We start from the raw sequence: 17,505 nt of genomic DNA, 5'->3' as shown, positions 1-17,505 counted from the left end.
TTAACAGCTCTCCTTGCTCATTTGTAACTAGACATTCAGCTTTCGTGAAGTTAACTTTCATGCCTTGATCACAAAGTTGGCTTATGCTGATTAGATTTGCTTTAAGCCCTTTTACAAGCAGCACATTATCTAGCTTTGGTAAGCCATGGTTTGCAAGTTTACCAACTCCCTTGATCTCTCCTTTGGCTCCATCTCCAAAGGTCACAAAGCTGGTAGCATATGACTTCAAGTCTTCGAGATAGTGTTCAACACCTGTCATGTGTCTAGAACAGCCACTATCAAAGTACCAGGTTTCTCTTGAAGAGGCTCTCAAGGATGTATGAGCTATTAAACCTGTGATCTTCTTCTTTTCTCTCCATTCCTGTCTTGTTGTAACATTAGGAAAGACAGGAGTATAGAATTCTTGATGAACTCTCCTTGGATATCCGTGCAGCCTATAGCAGAAAGGCCTAATGTGTCCTTTCCTGCCACAATGATGACATGTCCAGTTATAGAACCTGGGCATAGAATGTCCCATCAGATGTTGCGACAATCCTCCTGACACAAACGTGTTGTTGATTGGAGTATGTATAGTGGCATTGTTGAACTTCATCTGTTGCTTTACTCTTTCATGTTCAAAACCAATGGGCTTAGGTTTCCCGTAGTTTTGTCTTTGTAGCATTTCCTCAAAGGCATCAGTACCTTTGGTCATCATTTTAGCCACTTTTGTGACTTGATCCAAGTCAGCATTTAACTTGGTCACTTCTTCACCTTGTTCAGCAACTTTACACAAGAGGTTAGACTTCTCTATTTCCAACTGTTGAATTTGACTACTCTGATCTTCAACCTTAATGTTGAGATTATTAATGTTCATGAGTAAGTCATTTTTCTCAGCTTGCAGTTTGCCATTGATCTTCTTTTGTTTCTCCAATGCTTTGCAAACTTCTATACTTCTACTATGAAGATCTTTGTAAGTAGCAGCTAGTTCTTCATAAGTTACCTCCTCATCACATGATTCTGAGTCAGATACACAGACTCCTGTTAAAGCATTAACATATTTGGCAGATTCTTCCTCCTCTGAATCTGTATCAGACCATGAAACCACAAGACTTTTCTTTTGCCTTTTTAGAAAGGTTGGACATTCAGGTCTGATATGGCCAAAACCTTCACATTCGTGGCATTTCACTCCTCTTTCATCTTCATTTGTCTTTTTCTGAAAGCTGGACTGTTTGTTGTTGTTGAATCGACCATTTGGCTTGTGCCTTTGATCCACTTTCTTCATCAACTTGTTGAACTGTCTTCCAAGCATAGCCATAGACTCAGCTAAGCTTTCTTCACCTTCAGATTCAATTTGTAAATCATCAGCAGCACTTTTTGAAGCAAAGGCTAGATTCTTATCTTTCTTTTCATTTCTCCTGTTTAGGCCAATTTCATAGGTCTGAAGTGATCCTATGAGTTCATCTAGATTTAGACTTGAAAGATCATGAGCCTCCTCAATAGCTGTCACCTTCATATCAAATCTTTTAGGCAAAGATCTGAGTATTTTTCCAACTAGCTCCTCATCTGAGATAGGTTTTCCAAGTGCATCAAACGAATTTGCAAAGTCAAGCACATTCATCTGAAAGTCATGAATGGTTTCTTCCTCCTTCATTCTGAGATTCTCAAAATTGGTTTTGAGCATCTGAAGTTTAGATAGCTTAACTTTTGATGTTCCTTCATGAGCTTTTCTCAGAATTTCCCAGGCATGCTTAGCAGTAATACATCTCTTAACAAGCCTGAACATGTTTGCATCCACACCATTAAAAATTGCATACAGGGCTTTGGAGTTGCCAAGTGCCAGATCATCCTCATCTTTAGTCCATTCATCATTTGGCTTCTTGACATCAGTTTTATTGCCATCTTTGTCAAGAACCATTGGTGGTTCCCATCCGCGTAACACAGCCTTCCATGTCCTGCTGTCAATTGATTTTATGAAAGCCTCCATTTTAGATTTCCAATAATCATAGTTCTCAGGACCTGTCAGTAAGGGGGGTTTAGACACTGACCCTCCTTCTTTATCCATTGTACCAGAAAGTACTCTCCCTGGAGCTCACCCAAAATAACAGAACAGGGTGCCTGCTCTGATGCCAATTGAAATTCTGGTATCACTAGAATGATGTTGCCTAAGATGTCCCAACAACTACTTTGTGACTAATGTTGTTTTCTATTGTTGGCACATCTTATATAACATATAAAAACTGACAGAGAATAAATAAATGACACAAGTAATTGTTAACCCAGTTCAGCCAACTGCCTACTCTGGGGGATACCAATCCAGGAAGGAAATCCACTAATAGCTCTAGTTACTAAGACCTCCAGCAAACCCTAGGATTTACGCCTTAAACTAAGACCTCCAGCAAACCCTTGGTTTACGCCTTATAACCTCGACACTACTCATGCAACTTCTGCCTAGGAACTCCTAGACATGAGATCCCATCTCACTTCCACTCACACAACACAACCTGTGTTGATTATACAATGTTAAGAATGATGTGGCGACAACTTGCCAAAACAACACTTCACTTTTGCTTAAAAGCTTCAAGTGAATCACACACGGTAAACTCTGTACTTCAAAGCTTAGGAGTCACCTTAAAATAATAAACTCACTTCTTAACTTGTGTTATAGAATCCACAAGCAAGAATTACAATCAAACAATAAAAGATTCAACAAAGACTCAATATGTGTAACTAATATTTTTCAATGAGATGCTTAGTCTTGAGCTTGGTCTTCGTATATATAATGATTAGGCACGCTCCTCTTTCTTCACAAATGCTCAGACGCTCCTTGAGAATCATAAAGGATGATCTGATTCTCTTTTGATCTTCATCAAGAATGTATAGAAACTTTCCAAAAGTGTTTAAGGACTTTATAGGATAATTGTGATCATACCGTTGTACCATTAAGTCTTATCTTATCCTTAAAATACCTGATCAGATCAAATCTCCATTGAGCGTGCTCTTTAAGTGGATTTCCATAAATAGCTGATGCTCTCATAAATGCGCGAGATTTCCTTGAATAAATATGATGTTGTAACATGTTTTCCAACATCTTGTTAGTATATTTGTTTTAGCAAAATTAAGCCAATTCAAATATCCAACAAAGTGCGAACTCAGAAGGGAGTATGAACGAAGATTGTTAGAAGCTAATATTGGAACTGCAGCAGTCGATGCCACAAGAGTAAGTTGAGTAACGCCAACAAGTGGCGCTTAGAATTGGGAAAATTATGTGGCGTAATACCAGTAGTAAGAGGCATGTCAAGAGATGTACGAACCAGACGCGCTCAACTGACGGTAGCAGGTTTAAGGATATGGAGAATTCTGGGAATGGTAAACCCAGTATCAAAGTAAGTTTTGACCGGAGTAGAACCGAGACTGTGTATTGAAGAACGATATCGGATAATTGTACTACGTCTGATGGGTGCATTAATATGGAGAATGAAATTATGAGAACGGAGCGTGTATGTATTATGTGAACCTAATAACCAGAAGTACTTAATTCAAATAAGACTTATCAAAAGTCAGTGAACCAAACTCTTTTAAATTCGTCAAACCATCATTTCAGCTCAGTAGTTTTCCCAGAGACATAGGTCAATTGACTACACTATTAGAGAAAGACAAACTATACTTCAAACATTCCTTTAATTCCTAATGTCAGTATGTTGTACCATTTTGGTAGAATGAGAACACTAAGTGTCCCCAGCAAGATAAATTCAGCCTCTTTGTCTGTAACCAATAATCAAGTCAGACCAATAGCAGCCAAGTTTCGTTTATAGAGTAACAATTGGATTTTTAATCTCAATTCTATCAGTCACCTATGCCGACATATTAAATGTCATTATCAGTGGATTCTTAAACAAGTAACGCAGTTCAATACTAACTTCAGCAAGTTGCGAAACAATATTCCGTATTCAAACCTCTCGGCTAATAACCCAACATATCCAGTTAAACCTATTGTGAGAGTTTAACAGCTAAGTTCTAATGAGAATCAAGTTTGTTCCAATTCAAGAGAACTGTCGGTGGAAATAAATCATGAAGCATGAACATACACCGACAGAATCAGGATTTTCAGTTACCTACCCTTTCACGTGAACTATAAATCAGCTAAATTCATCGAATCGATGCGATGCATGATTCGTAATCATCCAGCCTTGTTAAGTTATGAACATTACATTCCTCAAACCTATCTCATTTTGATAGAGAGATAAATTCAACCAGTTCAGTTCTTTTATTCTTTATGAGGTCTTATCAACTTGTCTCAGACAAAATCGAAAATCATTCAGAGATATAAGTAGTATCAAGATTAGTGCAAATGGTGCGAACCTATCAATTCCATTTTTTGTAATTAAGTTAGACCAATGTAAGCCTGAGAATGTTACCCAATAAACATAAGTGTTCCTTTGAAAACTATCAAATATCTTTTGACCGATTAATTAACATCAACAAGCAAACCAGAGTTAGCCAACTTCATCAGTAGTAGCATCACCCTCGGTAAAGCGAGACATTATGTTTTACCTTCCCTTAGCGACTAGTCTATTTTAGACAACTCGTTATCGCAAAATTGCATCAGAGAATTCTATTCAAATCTTACCTTAATTAAGTTAGGGGACTCATCATAAGAAGTAACCTCAATGGACACCGATGGAATGAGAAAATCGTAAGCGCTATGCGACAAGGAGATTTTTGGATTAGTCGGTAATGATATTCAAGTTTATACCCTTAACATAACCTCATAACATCAGTCGATGTCCCGTGTTTTAATGTGTGCCCAACCAAACCAAATAACGATATAATGTAGTGAGTTGAGTAATAGAGTTATTGCTGGAAGCAATAATCAAAGTAAGTCAGAAAAGGAGACTGGTTGTGACGAGGGACAACAAAGTGAAATGATAAGTAAACAAGAACCAACTCGCGAAGAATGTCGCTTGTCGAAGTAGGGGTAGTTACTGGATCAATACAGGCATCATAATTGAATGCAACAATGAGGAGACTTTGAGTATGAAATAATTGTAATAGATAAGGAGTGAAGTGTTGCAGACATGTTAGATTGTGGTGAAGTATTATGTATGCAGTGGTGCGTTGGACGTCACTAAGTGATGCGATTATTACTTTGTAATGTCTACGGTACAAGAAGTAATAACAATATGAGTAACGCCGGATAAGATGAGACAATGTGTGACATTGCCCAGGAATTGTAGACCGAGGCTGTAATGACGCAGTCAGAAGATAATGGTAAAAAGTTGAGATCAGAGTGCGCAGCAAGTAATGGCGGAGAATGTAGTCAGCAGGTTGGTCTTTAGGCCAACAACCATTTGAGAAGAAGAAAGTTTTATTCCAAGGAATTGGATGTGGAAGACGGTAAGATGATTAAAGATCGTATGATGAGTAAGTTACGCAAATATTCATGTTTGGACCTGAGATTGTTAGTATAGAATACCCTTGAGAGCAAAGATTGTGAAGGTAAAACGGTTCACTTAAGTAGTTTGACGCGGGGAACTAGTAAGATTAAGTATGCTCCGACGTTGAATTGAAAAGTGCAAAAGAAGAAAAGTTGTGCTGTGAGCATTTAAGTTGAGGAAAAGAAACAGAGAGAGCTAATATAAGATGAGCGTGTACCTAAAAGTTGTATTATGGGCTGAGATTGGAAGTTCAATATCATGAAATGAACAAGTAGAATTTTCAAAGGTAACGTAAGCAAGTGCTAACGCAGTGAAGAGTGATAATTAGTAACCCATTGAACGACGAATCATGGTCGGTTACGAAATGAAGCTAGAATCTAAACGAGGCATAAGCAGTATACGCTGAGAATGAATGAAGAAGTTCTTGAATTTCGCGGACGAAATTCTTTTAAGCGGGATAGATTGTAACATCCAAATTCAATTAATAGAGAAATAGTAATTAGAGAGAATTATTAGAGACCATACGAGAATATGTGAACAAATATAAAGGGATAATTAAAGGATACAAGTACACTTTGGTGTTAAGTGGAGGGACAAAGTTGTAATCAAAGATATAATGCATGCCATAGAGGTTATAAAAGGATAAGTGGAGTGGACCAACCATTGAGATATCCATTCTTTCTCTCTCTCACGATCAGACACAACAACAACAACAACAACACATCTTTCTCTCATCTTCACCACATGCCAAGTCCATCTCAAACCCCAATCACTCATGCAATTCCAAAATTAAGATCCTAAAGTCATAAACTACAAGGTAATGGGTTTTAATTTAACTCTTCTCCTTTAAACATATCAAGCAACTTCCAATCCATCTAACCTCAGCTTCTGTTCTTCAAACAAAACCCCCAAAATTCAGTTCTTGCATGCAATGGGTTTAAGTTCTGAAGTGGTCATAAGGTTGTATAGAATTAGAATTAGAAATTGTAGGCCATGGTACAAGGGAAGCTGAATTTGATGCTCTGTGATTCTAGCTGCAAGATAAACTATGGAATTTAAGAAATTATTATGGAAAAGTGATTTAGTAACCTTAATGAACTGTTGTTGTTGCTGTACCGTAGGCTGATGTTGTTAAAACTGATTGGTATGATTAGAATGGTTATGGCTGAATTCTATGGAATTTTAGTTAAAAATTCGTATGACAGTACAGGTACTAATCGCGTCATAGCTGTCGCTGTGTAGCCCAGACTTGTGTAATTGTTTGATTTTCGGATTCTACACTTAATTCCCTTCAGTTTGGATATAAGTTTGATATGTTTTGGATTAGAAATGGATTCGAAAAACGCGTTTGAAGTTTGGATATTGATGCTGGAAACTGCATACGGGTTTTGGAATGGATTTTGCGGAATAAGCTAAAATGTGAGTTTAAGTTGGGTGAATGATTCCAGAACTGAATATGTATGCTTAATTGGCTGAGTAAGAGTTTGATTTGAAGTTGAAATGAAAAAATTAGAGGTTGGAAGTCAGTAGCAGTTTTATGCAGAAAATCTGTCACGAGTTTGCATATGTGAGCAGCACCATGAGATGGTTCTAAGCGGGCGAGATGGCTCGGTATTGCTATCAATTTCAGGTGGGTTCCCTTAGAAGCTCAACCTTTATGTATAGTTAGTACCTTTAGTTTCCCCAAAATATGTGCATGACAACATTAGTCTAGGTAGGATATTAGTTTCCCCGAATTATGAATGTATGATAACTTTAAGGAATTTAGGATCAATTAGTGTATGAGAGGAGGTTAATCCCAACACTTCTCTCCATTCTGATTATTTAATATGTTACAGTATCCATAGCTAGTAGTAAAGGGGATTGTAGGTGAATTCTATGTTAAATTTTATGGGAAACGCATAACAGAGTAATGAACTGATATTCTTGCTAAGCGAGTAGTGGTCTCGCTAAGTGAATGTATCAGGTCGGTACACTGTGTAATGCAGAAAATTCAGATTTTATCACTCGTTTTATATCCCTGATATTCTGGATTGTTCTATGAATACTGATAGTGAATTAAATAAATAGAATGTTAATTACACGTTAAGTTATGATAGTCAAGAAATCTGGACAAGTTAGAAATACCCTGGGAGGGAATTCATGGGCAGGATAACAATCAGGATTATTAAGTTAAGAAAGTCAATCAATTATGGTGGTTACTTATGTACCACGTTATGGGATTCATTAGAATCCAATCATGTTATGATTGTGAGCTTCAGCCGTGTCGATGTACATTATTATCGCAGACGGACATGTCAGGCCTCTGAGACCGGCTCACCTCAGAGTGTCTTTGTTATGAATAAAACGAACAAGATAAATGATTTATGTTACACCTTTATGTATTATGTTATGAAATTATGTTATATAAATCATGTTTAGAGATTGACTATTAGATCAGAGAACTATTAGTTCATCAGTTGCCCCCGGTGTAGACACCAATAGTAATTGGGTAGTAGGAATCCACTGAGACGAAGTGACTGTCTCATCCCCCACTTATTTGATTTCAGATAAACAGGTTGATCAAGATATCATGGTCTACAAGCATGGAGTTCAGATACTTGGATTATGCTAGTTGAGCTGACGTCATGTTATCTTATATTTGTATAAGATTTAGTTTCTTTATGTTTTCAGTTGTTAGCTCAATTTAGTATTAATCTCTTGGATTTTGTAATCCTATTTATGTATTCGGACAATATGTAATGAAAACTTAATGTTTCCCGATTCAGTTATGTACACTCTTATCGATATTCTAGATAAATTGACATGGGGTGTTATAATTGGTATCAGAGCAGGTCGATTCAGTATCGGATCTTGCCGCGGATCATTAAAGTTCAATAAAAGTAGTACGGACCCTTTGGAGTCTGAACTATTTACGCTGAAATCATCGCGTGTTGAGTCTGATCAACTCAGTATCGTGTATGGTAGGCAGGGTATTACGGTTGAGAACCGAAGTGGACCAAGGAGGTCGAGTAGTAAGAACGAAGTAGAAGTGCGAACTCAGAAGGGAGTATGAACGAAGATTGTTAGAAGCTAATATTGGAACTGCAGCAGTCGATGCCACAAGAGTAAGTTGAGTAACGCCAACAAGTGGCGCTTAGAATTGGGAAAATTATGTGACGTAATACCAGTAGTAAGAGGCATGTCAAGAGATGTACGAACCAGACGCGCTCAACTGACGGTAGCAGGTTTAAGGATATGGAGAATTCTGGGAATGGTAAACCCAGTATCAAAGTAAGTTTTGACCGGAGTAGAACCGAGACTGTGTATTGAAGTACGATACCGGATAATTGTACTACGTCTGATGGGTGCATTAATATGGAGAATGAAATTATGAGAACGGAGCGTGTATGTATTATGTGAACCTAATAACCAGAAGTACTTAATTCAAATAAGACTTATCAAAAGTCAGTGAACCAAACTCTTTTAAATTCGTCAAACCATCATTTCAGCTCAGTAGTTTTCCCAGAGACATAGGTCAATTGACTACACTATTAGAGAAAGACAAACTATACTTCAAGCATTCCTTTAATTCCTAATGTCAGTATGTTGTACCATTTTGGTAGAATGAGAACACTAAGTGTCCCCAACAAGATAAATTCAGCCTCTTTGTCTGTAACCAATAATCAAGTCAGACCAATAGCAGCCAAGTTTCGTTTATAGAGTAACGATTGGATTTTTAATCTCAATTCTATCAGTCACCTATGCTGACATATTAAATGTCATTATCAGTGGATTCTTAAACAAGTAACGCAGTTCAATACTAACTTCAGCAAGTTGCGAAACAATATTCCGTATTCAAACCTCTCGGCTAAGAACCCAACATATCCAGTTAAACCTATTGTGAGAGTTTAACAACTAAGTTCTAATGAGAATCAAGTTTGTTCCAATTCAAGAGAACTGTCGGTGGAAATAAATCATGAAGCATGAACATACACCGACAGAATCAGGATTTTCAGTTACCTACCCTTTCACGTGAACTATAAATCAGCTAAATTCATCGAATCGATGCGATGCATGATTCGTAATCATCCAGCCTTGTTAAGTTATGAACATTACATTCCTCAAACCTATCTCATTTTGATAGAGAGATAAATTCTTCCGGTGCTTTGCGATATATCACTTACATTTAGCGTAAAAATTCAATTAAGTTGCGAATCTTTCAAATTCCTCAATATCAGCGAATTGGATTCACATTAGAGTGTTATCCTTATGTGACTCTGACGAAATGTCTTCAGTTTTCCAGCCTTGTTATCAGTAATCAGTTCAGGCCGATGTAAGTTTGAATTTCTTGTTATGATTAATAAGTTATGATAAGAACTATTAGTTATTCATGTCGACCTTCGAAGCAGTAACATTATGTTTATCCCCCAAGAAATTCTTCAATCTTGTAGTTTCATTACTGATGACCAGTTCAGAACCACATAAGTCTAATCAATCATTAAGGATCTTGAGTAATTTCAGTTTAAATTCTTGTTCGTCTTGTTAACCCGCTAAACAACATCATTAAGGTACCTCAAACGTTGGAAAATTTAATTCAACCAGTTCAGTTCTTTTTTTCTTTATGAGGTCTTATCAACTTGTCTCAGACAAAATCGAAAATCATTCAGAGATATAAGTAGTATCAAGATTAGTGCAAATGGTGCGAACCTATCAATTCCATTTTTTGTAATTAAGTTAGACCAATGTAAGCCTGAGAATGTTACCCAATAAACATAAGTGTTCCTTTGAAAACTATCAAATATCTTTTGACCGATTAATTAACATCAACAAGCAAACCAGAGTTAGCCAACTTCATCAGTAGTAGCATCACCCTCGGTAAAGCGAGACATTATGTTTTACCTTCCCTTAGCGACTAGTCTATTTTAGACAACTCGTTATCGCAAAATTGCATCAGAGAATTCTATTCAAATCTTACCTTAATTAAGTTAGGGGACTCATCATAAGAAGTAACCTCAATGGACACCGATGGAATGAGAAAATCGTAAGCGCTATGCGACAAGGAGATTTTTGGATTAGTCGGTAATGATATTCAAGTTTATACCCTTAACATAACCTCATAACATCAGTCGATGTCCCGTGTTTTTATGTGTGCCCAACCAAACCAAATAACGATATAATGTAGTGAGTTGAGTAATAGAGTTATTGCTGGAAGCAATAATCAGAGTAAGTCAGAAAAGGAGACTGGTTGTGACGAGGGACGACAAAGTGAAATGATAAGTAAACAAGAACCAACTCGCGAAGAATGTCGCTTGTCGAAGTAGGGGTAGTTACTGGATCAATACAGGCATCATAATTGAATGCAACAATGAGGAGACTTTGAGTATGAAATAATTGTAATAGATAAGGAGTGAAGTGTTGCAGACATGTTAGATTGTGGTGAAGTATTATGTATGCAGTGGTGCGTTGGATGTCACTAAGTGATGCGAGTATTACTTTGTAATGTCTACGGTACAAGAAGTAATAACAATATGAGTAACGCCGGATAAGATGAGACAATGTGTGACATTGCCCAGGAATTGTAGACCGAGGCTGTAATGACGCAGTCAGAAGATAATGGTAAAAAGTTGAGATCAGAGTGCGCAGCAAGTAATGGCGGAGAATGTAGTCAGCAGGTTGGTCTTTAGGCCAACAACCATTTGAGAAGAAGAAAGTTTTATTCCAAGGAATTGGATGTGGAAGACGGTAAGATGATTAAAGATCGTATGATGAGTAAGTTACGCAAATATTCATGTTTGGACCTGAGATTGTTAGTATAGAATACCCTTGAGAGCAAAGATTGTGAAGGTAAAACGGTTCACTTAAGTAGTTTGACGCGGGGAACTAGTAAGATTAAGTATGCTCCGACGTTGAATTGAAAAGTGCAAAAGAAGAAAAGTTGTGCTGTGAGCATTTAAGTTGAGGAAAAGAAACAGAGAGAGCTAATATAAGATGAGCGTGTACCTAAAAGTTGTATTATGGGCTGAGATTGGAAGTTCAATATCATGAAATGAACAAGTAGAATTTTCAAAGGTAACGTAAGCAAGTGCTAACGCAGTGAAGAGTGATAATTAGTAACCCATTGAACGACGAATCATGGTCGGTTACGAAATGAAGCTAGAATCTAAACGAGGCATAAGCAGTATACGCTGAGAATGAATGAAGAAGTTCTTGAATTTCGCGGACGAAATTCTTTTAACGGGGATAGATTGTAACATCCAAATTCAATTAATAGAGAAATAGTAATTAGAGAGAATTATTAGAGACCATACGGGAATATGTGAACAAATATAAAGGGATAATTAAAGGATACAAGTACACTTTGGTGTTAAGTGGAGGGACAAAGTTGTAATCAAACATATAATGCATGCCATAGAGGTTATAAAAGGATAAGTGTTGTGGACCAACCATTGAGATATCCATTCTTTCTCTCTCTCACGATCAGACACAACAACAACAACAACACATCTTTCTCTCATCTTCACCACATGTCAAGTCCATCTCAAACCCCAATCACTCATGCAATTCCAAAATTAAGATCCTAAAGTCATAAACTACAAGGTAATGGGTTTTAATTTAACTCTTCTCCTTTAAACATATCAAGCAACTTCCAATCCATCTAACCTCAGCTTCTGTTCTTCAAACAAAACCCCCAAAATTCAGTTCTTGCATGCAATGGGTTTAAGTTCTGAAGTGGTCATAAGGTTGTATAGAATTAGAATTAGAAATTGTAGGCCATGGTACAAGGGAAGCTGAATTTGATGCTCTGTGATTCTAGCTGCAAGATAAACTATGGAATTTAAGAAATTATTATGGAAAAGTGATTTAGTAACCTTAATGAACTGTTGTTGTTGCTGTACTGTAGGCTGATGTTGTTAAAACTGATTGGTATGATTAGAATGGTTATGGCTGAATTCTATGGAATTTTAGTTAAAAATTCGTATGACAGTACAGGTACTAATCGAGTCATAGCTGTCGCTGTGTAGCCCAGACTTGTGTAATTGTTTGATTTTCGGATTCTACACTTAATTCCCTTCAGTTTGGATATAAGTTTGATATGTTTTGGATTAGAAATGGATTCGAAAAACGCGTTTGAAGTTTGGATATTGATGCTGGAAACTGCATACGGGTTTTGGAATGGATTTTGCGGAATAAGCTAAAATGTGAGTTTAAGTTGGGTGAATGATTCCAGAACTGAATATGTATGCTTAATTGGCTGAGTAAGAGTTTGATTTGAAGTTGAAATGAAAAAATTAGAGGTTGGAAGTCAGTAGCAGTTTTATGCAGAAAATCTGTCACGAGTTTGCATATGTGAGCAGGACCATCAGATGGTTCTAAGCGGGCGAGATGGCTCGGTATTGCTAGCAATTTCAGGTGGGTTCCCTTAGAAGCTCAACCTTTATGTATAGTTAGTACCTTTAGTTTCCCCAAAATATGTGCATGACAACATTAGTCTAGGTAGGATATTAGTTTCCCCGAATTATGAATGTATGATAACTTTAAGGAATTTAGGATCAATTAGTGTATGAGAGGAGGTTAATCCCAACACTTCTCTCCATTCTGATTATTTAATATGTTACAGTATCCATAGCTAGTAGTAAAGGGGATTGTAGGTGAATTCTATGTTAAATTTTATGGGAAACGCATAACAGAGTAATGAACTGATATTCTTGCTAAGCGAGTAGTGGTCTCGCTAAGTGAATGTATCATGTCGGTACACTGTGTAATGCAGAAAATTCAGATTTTATCACTCATTTTATATCCCTGATATTCTGGATTGTTCTATGAATACTGATAGTGAATTAAATAAATAGAATGTTAATTACACGTTAAGTTATGATAATCAAGAAATCTGGACAAGTTAGAAATACCCTGGGAGGGAATTCGTGGGCAGGATAACAATCAGGATTATTAAGTTAAGAAAGTCAATCAATTATGGTGGTTACTTATGTACCACGTTATGGGATTCATTAGAATCCAATCATGTTATGATTGTGAGCTTCAGCCGTGTCGATGTACATTATTATCGCAGACGGACATGTCAGGCCTTTGAGACCGGCTCACCTCAGAGTGTCTTTGTTATGAATAAAACGAACAAGATAAATGATTTATGTTACACCTTTATGTATTATGTTATATAAATCATGTTTAGAGATTGACTATTAGATCACAGAACTATTAGTTCATCAGTTGCCCCCGGTGTAGACACCAATAGTAATTGGGTAGTAGGAATCCACTGAGATGAAGTGACTGTCTCATCCCCCACTTATTTGATTTCAGATAAACAGGTTGATCAAGATATCATGGTCTACAAGCATGGAGTTCAGATACTTGGATTATGCTAGTTGAGCTGACGTCATGTTATCTTATATTTGTATAAGATTTAGCTTCTTTATGTTTTCAGTTGTTAGCTCAATTTATTATTAATCTCTTGGATTTTGTAATCCTATTTATGTATTCGGACAATATGTAATGAAAACTTAATGTTTCCCGATTCAGTTATGTACACTCTTATCGATATTCTAGATAAATTGACATGGGGTGTTATAGCATTGATTTAATTTAATCAATATATATTCCAAAAATGAGTTGGTCAATAATCAAAAGTTTCCATATGTAAAATTTTAATTGTATCAAAATATTAATATAGACATTTGTTCATAAAACCTAATTGAGCAATTTCTATATTTATAATTGAGCACTAATGACTAAAGGAAAAAACATAGAAGAATGACACATCAGCAAAATGAATTGAGAGATTGCCACGTGAGATTTTGACCGGTAAAAGAAATGAGAGGACGCCACCTAAGAAATTGAGCATGAGAGAGAAACTCTAAAACATATAATATATAAATATAGATATAGATAGATATAGATAGATAGATTTTGATCTTTCTAAGTCATCTAAAAATAACATTAAAACAAAAGTCAAAATAATTTCGAGCATATATCTGTCTTTTTTTTAATAAATGTATAAGTATGCGGATGACCTTATTTATTTGTTGTCATAATGCCATGTTAAAGCATATAATAACAATTCCTATATTATACTTAATCGAATCCCAATATTAAAAATTCATATATTTTGCTTCCTTTTTTAGGGTAAAAAAGTAACTACTATGAACCAAATCATTGTACCTAATTTTCCCAAAATTATTGTACCAAATTAATTACAAATAAATTGATAAGGGAACAAATATTAAAGCACTAACAATTGTCTCGGAAATTAAGTTAAAAAACTATTAATTAGTATAAACTTTTATGTTGAAAGTAATAAAAATAAATTGATTTTTCACAAATTCATAAATTATAATAAACTTATATATCTATCAAACTTATATATCTGTAAAAAATAATAATAAACTTATATATGTTACTGAATATATATACATTCAGTTCATTTCTATTAATTAAAAAAATTATTTATCATTTTATATTTTAATTTGAATTTGGTGTAGAGAGAGTTTACATCGTTTATGGTCTTTTGACCCGGTTTTGAATAAATGCATATAAGCTAATTTTGTAGGGTTCAATTACAAGAGAAGAGTTTATCCTGGAGTAGTTTATTATGTTATTTTTACAACTCTTCGTTAGAGTTTTTAAGGAAGAAAGTCCATGTAGTGGCTCTGGTAGGGGTGACTATATTTATTGCTATTTTTCAATATTATGATGATGTTCCAATATGCATTATTGAAATTGATTATTAATGAATTTGTTTAGTTTTACTTTTGTCAAAAATAAATAAATTAGAAGATTCTAATCAAAATGTAATTTGTATAATTAAAATATATATTATATTATAAAATTAATTATGTAAAATAAAAATACAAATATCTATCCGAAGTACAAAATAAACAATTTGTGCCCGTACCAAAAATGTCTAACATTCTTCAATTGATGGAATAATTTTTAGGCAAAATTACACTGCAGGTCCTTTATCTTATTTTTTTGTAACACTTTGGTCCTTTATCTTTGTTTTGTAACATTTCAGTCCTTTATCTTTATAAGCACTAACAAATTAGTCCTATATTTAATTTTTTATTAAAAAACGATGATATGGCCGGACACATAGGATAAATTTATTTATTGCAAATAGTTTTTAATTGAAATGCAAAACTTTCCATAAAATATGATGAAGGTTCATCATCTTCATCATATTCATCCCATCTTCAAATAAATAAATAAAAAACTGAATATTGTTTTTTTAAAAACATAATTTATTTAGAAATAATTTACCAACCCAAAATTAACTACTCAATCCAAAGATTCATCAACCTCAAAATTCAAAACTGAGAAATTCATCAACAACCACCAAATTAATCATCTCAAACTTAGAAAAAGTTAACCCAAAATCTTTTCTTTCTCATTCATAAGAAACACATAATTATCAACCAACAACAACAACAAATGAAACCTAGAAAAAAATACACCCAAAAATATCTTAGATCCGTGTTTTGATGTTGATGTCCTTTGAGATTTTTCTGGATTTTATATTTATGATGAATTCGAGTTGGGTTTCTTTGGGTTGTAAAAATCTTTTCTTTAATTATATACTAGATTTTGATGTTGATAAGTTTGAATTGATGATGTCATGAGTTTCAAGGTGAAGAAGATGAAGAATGATGGGTTTCAAGGTGAAAAATTTGGAAAATGATGAACACTTTCTTTTTTTTTTTAAAATTTGAATATGGTGATGAACATCATGATGAAGTTATGAACCTTCATCATGTTTTCTGAATTTTTTTTCCATTTCAATTAAAAAATATTAAAATAAATAAATTTATCCTATGTGTCCTGCCACATCATCATTTTTTTAATAAAAAAAATAAATAAAAGGACTAATTTGTCCGTGTTTATAAAGATAAAGGACTAAAATATTACAAAACAAAGATAAAGGATCAAAGTGTTACAAAAAAATAAGATAAAGGACCTGCAGTGTAATTTTGCCTAATTTTTATATATAATATATCTTATGTAACCTTACAATTTCAATTAAGCTTATATAAGAAAACATCAAGTTGTCTGTCATTCTTCAATTGATGGAAAAGAATTTTTTTACACAATTGATGGAACAATTTGAAAACTAAAATATCAAATAATTAAGAAATAAAAAAAAAATTCAAAGCCATAAATCGAATCACAAATAAATATATTTCAAACAGCGAATATAAAAATGCAATAACTTGTTGTTCTTTTTTTTTTGACAAAGTAAAATACAATAGTTTTACAATTTAATATCAAATAACATAGGAAAGCTTGTAGAGTGCGGACTGCCAAATATATAATCAGATTAAAAAAATGTCCCAGAAAAAGAAAATATTGCACCATCTGTGATTCTGGGCACAAGTTAATGCAGTTTTGTCTTTTTTTTTTATCCTCCAAATTAAAGTTTCATCAAACTTGAAGATTAGATCCTGTTGAAAAATAAAATAGGCTGTCCAATGGACCAAATACCGGTTGTAAAAACAAAACACAAAAAATAATGATAAAAAAAATTAACTTCGATTGCAATATACAAATAGTAAGAAACCTCAAACCTGAAAAGATCAAATAATCAAAGGAAATAAATAACCAAGAAACCTGTAAAATGGGAAAAAATAATAAATTAAAGAAAAGAGTTAGAGTGAAACAACAGGAAAAAAATCTATTCAAACAATAAACTAAAAAGAAACCTCAAAACCTGAAAAGATCAAATAATCAAATGAAAAAAATAATCATATAAAAAACCTGTAAAATTGGGAAAAAATTACAAATTAAATGAATGAGTAAGAGTGAAACAAAAGAAAAAATAATTATTCAAACAATAAACTGATGTTCAAACAAATAAAAAAATAACACTATCATTATATTGAGAAAAAGTATATGCTACCTGTTTTCGAATGAAAATGTGGTGTATATATAATACCATGATGCTATTGACAATTAAAGGCAGTATCCCTAAAGTTTTGTATAAACTTTTACAGGATGTCAATCAATAATTAACAATTTTAAAAGAGCAAATAATCTCATAAAAATGGAATCAAGTATATATAGAATATAAATCATTATATTTTAATTTTCTAATGAAAGTTGG

At 34.3% G+C, this 17,505-nt stretch overlaps 1 long non-coding RNA gene across 1 annotated transcript; it reads left to right on the top strand.

The window, feature by feature from the left end:
• Window positions 1–6,074: 6,074 nt before the first annotated feature.
• Window positions 6,075–14,032, top strand: LOC123920362. Its single transcript, XR_006813612.1, has 3 exons — window positions 6,075–7,044; window positions 7,964–12,806; window positions 13,713–14,032. It is a non-coding gene; the product is annotated as an uncharacterized LOC123920362 (long non-coding RNA).
• The last annotated feature ends 3,473 nt before the right edge of the window (window positions 14,033–17,505 follow it).

This window comes from Trifolium pratense, linkage group LG4 (assembly GCF_020283565.1).
Source record: "Trifolium pratense cultivar HEN17-A07 linkage group LG4, ARS_RC_1.1, whole genome shotgun sequence".
Taxonomy (NCBI): Eukaryota; Viridiplantae; Streptophyta; class Magnoliopsida; order Fabales; family Fabaceae; genus Trifolium; species Trifolium pratense.
This window is presented reverse-complemented; position numbering and strand designations above follow the sequence as displayed.